At 42.8% G+C, this 6,612-nt stretch overlaps 1 protein-coding gene across 3 annotated transcripts in view; it reads right to left on the bottom strand.

Annotated features, from left to right (window-relative positions):
• LOC142495426 (5-hydroxytryptamine receptor 4-like) overlaps positions 1–6,612 on the bottom strand; it is a 217,741-nt gene continuing 211,129 nt past the window's right edge. For all 3 annotated transcript variants that reach the window (XR_012801735.1, XM_075600918.1, XM_075600922.1), the window contains one exon: positions 1–108. The gene's annotated coding sequence lies outside the window, so the exon portion shown is untranslated. The remainder of the gene's footprint in view (positions 109–6,612) is intronic.

The raw sequence follows: 6,612 nt of genomic DNA, 5'->3' as shown, positions 1-6,612 counted from the left end.
ATATCATTCAAAATGACACAATACTAGGTGAGGTGGTTCCAGAAGTGCCCCAGGTTATTTTCAGGAGGGCAAATAATCTGAAACGTCAACTAGCCCCAAGTGCATTGCCTAAAATAAAAGAAAAAAGAGAAAAGAATTGGTTACCTACAATAAAAGTTTTTTTTGGATCCACAGTTTGTAAGGCCTGTAAACATAGAACAATGGAAAAAATTTATTTCGCTTCACATGTGACAAAAGAAAAATATGATATCAAACACCATGTCACATGCAGAAGTGACTATGTAATCTAAATGATCACATGTCTATGTGGTCTTCAATATATTGGCAAAACTTCCAGGGATGTAAGGATTAGAATCCTAGAACATGTAGGCAACATCAGAAGAGGGCTAACCACACACCTTTTGTCAGATCATTTTATTAAACATCACCAAGGTAACACCACAGGATTGACTTTTACGGTCTTACAAAAAGTACTACCGCATTGGAGAGGGGGCGACCGTGATGTTCAACTAACTAAAAGGGAAGCCTACTGGATCTTCACATTGAAAACTCTAGTTCCTAGAGGACTCAATGTGGATATTGAACTAGGGGTGTTCCTGTGATGTATGTTGATTGCAATATAATATGATATTGTATTAATCCCGTTTTTCTTTCTTTTTCTTTTTTCTCTTTTTTGAGCACAACCGCAATCGCCGTAATTTTATTACTTGATTTATAAGTCAGATAGTTTTTTAATAATTTTATATTTTTATTATCAATTTTTATATTTCATATGATGCCATGTATATTTCCTTGTATTATTCTTAAGTTTGATTTGACACTGTATAAATGATAAACAAGACATATGAAGTGTATGACACTATACAAACCCACTCTGTTATTACATATGATACCACCTCAATTGAATGTATATGAACCATCGATTTTATGTAATATCACTTTAATTGTAGAACGAGGTCTTAATTAGAGGGAGGGCATTAGGGTATATAACAGTTCAGTTAGCAGCTATTAGTCACTCCTGAGGAAGTCGCCAGAGAGAGCGACGAAACGCGTAGAGTGTTCCAGTCCAACAGCCACGAGAAGGGAGGCACTTGCAATTCACTGTTACCATCCGATCCGGAAGTCCTAGGCGCATCGGAAGTGACGCAGCGGGAGCCTGCGAGTCCCTCGGCGTGCCGGAAGTGAAGGGAAGAAAGCTCCGGTGTGAATACGAGTGTCTCCAGAGAGAGCAGAGGTGACCAGATACCCAGAGGAATCGCGAGCCGCTGGGCTATCCACCAACAGCTACCTATGAGTGCCCACATCGACCGTATGACGTGTAAGCCTTGAATCATGTTTTGACAATATAATTGCATTACCTCTACACTATATGGTCTCTCTCTTTTTTCTCCCTTGGAGGTTGTGATTGGTGGCTGCTGTTTACACATAGGGCGCATCCACCCCTTAAGTTGGATGACTGTCTAAATTGACTACTTAAGAAGTGAGATTGGCCTGTAGTTTGAGACAGTGTTTTTGTCCCCACTTTTGAAGATTGGGACAATTCTGGCAGTTTTCCAGGTCTTAGGGATATGGCCTGCAGACAGGATAGAGTTGACTATGGAAGCAATTGGTTTGGCCGGTTCCCCAGAGAAACTCACTCCGGCGTGCCGAAGAGTCTCTGGTTGTTGATCACCTGATGAAGCACATCACTGTGATCAGCGAACGCCTGATGAAGCACAACACTGTGTGAAACGCGTTGCGAAAGCCCTACGGTGCAGCTAGAAGTCAGCCCACTGGTGTACCTACCCCCAGCTGTCCCATCAACAACCAGAGACTCTTCGGCACGCCGGAGTGAGTTTCTCTGGGGAACCGGCGTTTGAGGCGGGCTAATATTCACGGGTCTTGCGAGAAGCTGCAACCCGGAAGTAAGAACAACGTGGTGCCGAGCCAGGCAGCCCCAGCGCGCGGGTCTACCTCGTAGCCTCTGCACCATCTCTTTATGCCCAGGACACCACCAGGACTGTTTCCTCTGCACCTTTTTACTGGATGCACTTACCCCTATATGTAAGTTTTTATTGTTACTACTACTAACATGTTTTAATTAAATCTTGACCCTCGGTGCGCTTTTGTGTTTCATTCCCTGCTAGATTGTAGTAGGTCAGGTCCACATTGGCTGCTTAGTTTTAATTTGAGGAGCGTTTGTGTAATCTCCTCTTTGGATACTGGGCCAAATTGAAAATTGTGGGCAGCGTTGGGAGGGGGTGGGGCTATAGGGTCAAGCCAATTGAAGTTAAAATCCCCAAGAACTAGCATCTACCTCTTCTCATTCAGAGAGGAAATGGAGCCAAGAAACTGGGAGATATCAGTCAGGGATTGTAGAGGGGCTTTAGGGGGGCGGTAGATGCCAGCAAGCAAGATGGGCTTAGAAAAGGGGAGGCATATTCTGCCAACTAGGATTTCAAAAGAGGGTGGGCTTGGGGGGGCAATTTAACAGTGTAAATTGTAAGGTATTGAAATAAGTGAACAAAAGAAAAGTGCGCAACAACAATATATAAATAACGTGATGAATGTGATACAATTAAATAGGTGACCTTGTGTATAGTATGAATATTTATGGAGCGTCTGCAGCTGTGACACCAGGGATGGCTCTGGTCCCCCCTAAATGCACAAAAAAAAACAAGAAACACAGCGCACAACGCTCATAGTGCATTAAATGATATCTTTAGTAACCAAAATAAGAAGGTAAGTATTGTGCGTACATAAAACAAAATTTAAACAAGCATTTCAGGGTTATTGTTACCCAAGCACCAACGGACGCCTGTGATGGTCTCGTGGCTCTCTCCTTCTCACTCCAACAACCTCGATGTAGGGCCTGGAAAATCTCCACTCCAAACGCTGGTGTTTTGGCCTCTCGCCTTAGGGAAAGGCTAGTGCAGCTTCAGCAGTCCAGAAAAAGACCTCCGCTTATATGCGTTGTGCCCGTCACTGCATAAATCTCGTGTATAACGGAGCAGCGGAGTACACGCGGTTTTGCGTCCTGTTTTTTTTTTTTGTAAATTGTAAGGTGTCTGCAATATAAAATAACACCCCTCCTCCTCTCTTTGACCTATCTCTCCTAGAAATGGAGTATCCCTGAATGGCAATATGTGCATCAGGGGTTTTAGGGATTAGCCATGTTTCTGTAAGAATGATGGCTTTTGGTTTATGCATAAGGCACCATGCTCTTAGTTCATCCAGTTTGGGCAGCAGACTGCGGATATTTATATGGGTGACAGATAGTCCTTTTTGGAATTTGAAGGGGGTATTCTCAGGGGTATGGGACAGAGTTTTAATGGGAGGGTCTGGGTTAGGTTCAATATCACCTGCTAAAGAGAGTAATAGTATGAGTAGAAATTTGAGTAGTTGTTTACAAGTTGTTATTTTATGATGTTTGCCATTTGAGTGTGTGGTGGTTGGTGTGCTGGTTTTCAGGGTTCTCCACCAACATTCAGTAGATAGTGCAAGGCTTTTGAGTAATCCAGGGTGTATGGTGATGTTGGGCGTGGGCCAGGAGGATGGAGTTTTTGGTGGATAGAGAGAGTAACATTTCAATGAGGCCACGAGAAAGAACAAAGTGGAGGTAAAAAGCAGGTTCATTATGCCAGAGGAAGGTAATGCTGCATGGAGCTGTTTTGAGCCAAGTGTGTGCACAGACTAAACAGCAGGGGTGTGCCTTTGCCTTGCCAAATGTTTTTCTGAATTGCAATGCTTGGGTCTATGCAGTGGGCTGAGTTAGTAGTAGTGCAGGAGGTAGTTGTGGGTTGTCAGTGTTGGGAGAGGCTGTAGTGAAATAAGTTGTAAAGGGGTGAGGGTTAAATTGTGCAGGCAAACAGCAGGGCTCATAGTATGGTCAGAATAGCTCACCGTGTGTTGCCTTGTGTAGAAGAGTTTGCAGAAGGATGCAGTCCCAAGTCACCTCTAGGCAAACTATAGTCTAACTATATATTCTCACTTAAAAGCTCACTTTAAATGCCAATGCAGTCCCTGCTATTGCAGGTTGGGTATTGGTTTTATACAGCTATAGCAGTCCCATGACCCTCCCCCTCCCCAATAAATCAGCTTGTTCCAGTTGAACAATTAGCAGCACGCAGTTAAAAAAAAAAAAAAAAAAACACCTTTTGATATTCACACATACCAAAATATCATTACTAAATATGGTTACATTTTCTAATTTGGCCACTATGACATAATTGATTGGCCACACTCTAGCCTGATATGTTTGTTATGCTGTTCTCCAGTTGGAGAAAAAGAGAGAAGATATTATTTTCCATTTGTTTCTATGGTAAACTCTGCGAGGGTTGCAGAAAGGGCATGACTTTCACTTGGACTTTGTTGTGCAATTTAACTTTAGATAATATATAGCACTGAAGTTCAGGATTTTACCAGAGAGAGACTCAAGTATGTGACTGGATCCAGCTGTTATTTTGGAGGCCAAATGTTGTGTAACTAAAACCTCTCCCCCCTCCATCTATTCTGCTATAATGTCAATAATAACTGGATGACATACATTTTGTTTCCTTGTGTGTCATTCTGTCTCATTCCTGCAGCTTGCTCCAGACCATAGAGCAGGAACAAAGCTAATATAAATAAAAACAGCAATGTGTGTTGAAAGAAACCAAGAAGGAGAACATTTTTGTACAGGGTACAGAAGCATACTCAATTATTTTTTCTCTCCAGGGATATTAACCCATTCACATGGTGCCCTACTAATTTCCTTTGGAATGTCGACATTCTTTTAGCACTATGACACTTTTTAAATGTAACTCCCCTTTTATAAGACTAATCTCCTTGCAGTACTGTCTGCTGCTCACTTTTTGCAGTTGAGTATATCTAACTGGGAGTACATTTTCTGATGTTAATGTCATAGTCATATTCATTGATCAGATTGCACTAATTATCAGCAAGAAAAGTGAATAAACTGAATTCAGTTCACAGCCAGCACTGATAACATATTGGGCGCTGTGTATTAAGATTTCATTTGTAAAAGAACAAACCTTTAGAAAAAAGTGCATCCGATTTATGAAGATTTCTTACTGTTGAATACCCGATTGATACAATTTAAATTAAAATGGAATGATGTGTATTTTTTTATAATTATTTACAGTAATAATCAATTACAGTATTGTTGTCAATATTTATAATACCCATCCTGTGAAAATAATACCGATGTAGCAGAGTCCCCCATGCACAGTCAGGTAGTGCAGCAGCCATCTTGGGTAGCTTCGCACATGCGGCCGCGGGACTACATGAGGATACTTAGTGGAAGGGAGTGCCCACGTGGGGTTGTCAGCCTATGAGAGACTGCGAGGAGAGAGAGGCAAGCTATCCTTGGCACGAAAACACTCCGCGAGTCAGTCTGACGAGGGCTGCAAAAGAGCAGGTAGTGTCCAGGGAGCAGTGCCACTGGACTAGGCTTAGGCTTGCCCCCTTAGGCCCCAGATAGGCCCTGAGTCACCCCTGAAGAATATTGAAGGGAAGGCCCCAGAGAGAGACTCTTGTGCATTGTAGTGTTGTTGCACTGGTGACCGAACGGCCACACAGTGCCCTGGGACCAGGTCACAGGAGTCATAGATATTACAGTGAGAGCCTCCAGCTGGAGTTCACCTGTGAGGAGGATCAGGACCCCAAGAAGTGAGGGGATTGGTGTCGGAAGCCCCGAGGCGTGGTACCTGACGGATCCTTATCGGACAGCTGCACCTGGGTACAGGAATGCCCAGGAAGGTATAAGTGCACCAACGGTTCACAGGGATAGTGCTACCTCACATTGGGTGGGACTGACTGGGAAGGACACTAGGGGTATTGGTGCCAACACTCACTCAGTACTTTGGGAGATCCACCAAGTTGGGGTTTTGAGTATACCTTGAAAGATACAGTTATTATTGTTATTTATGTTTGTTCAGTAAACAGAAGTTATATACCTTGTGTGTGTATGTATCATTCATTACTGTGATTGGTTCCTGTGAGGGGTTATCCCGCCAACACTGGGATCCCTCATAGGTGGAGGCACTGCACTGATAAGGAGAAAGAGCTCACCCCATGCTTGCTCACAGGAGGCCTAAGCCTCCGCCACTAGATACAGGTATAGCAGCACACGTAGTTTCCCTTAGGCATAGGGAAAGGGGGCTACATTTGGAGGCACTGCTGAGATTCAGTCCTGGTTGCCCGAGATAGTACTGTAGAACAAAATTTAGGGAGATTAAAAATAAGGTTTCATGCTGTTCTCTAAAATGTCTGTAATCCACTTGCAGCTGTCAGCTCCAGGAGCCACTTCTCCCTTACTCCTAATAAGGAGAGCTCCCTAGAGAGCCCTCAAAACAACAAAGAAAAACAATGCACACAAGCGCACCACGGATGAACATAAAAATCACTATTTGATATCTGGTCACCTAGACCACACAAGACAGTAAATAGTTAAAGCAGCACAGTGCTACACATTACATATAATTATAAACTATATAAAAAACATAAATAAGAAAAATATATACAGGGTAACTCCCAATACAGGGATGCTAACCCAATGTTAGCTTCAATGAAGCACAATAACAAACCTAAATAAAGTAAAATAAAATATATAAACCAACCCACTAAATATAA

Source organism: Ascaphus truei, chromosome 5, assembly GCF_040206685.1.
Source record: "Ascaphus truei isolate aAscTru1 chromosome 5, aAscTru1.hap1, whole genome shotgun sequence".
NCBI lineage: Eukaryota > Metazoa > Chordata > Amphibia > Anura > Ascaphidae > Ascaphus > Ascaphus truei.
This window is presented reverse-complemented; position numbering and strand designations above follow the sequence as displayed.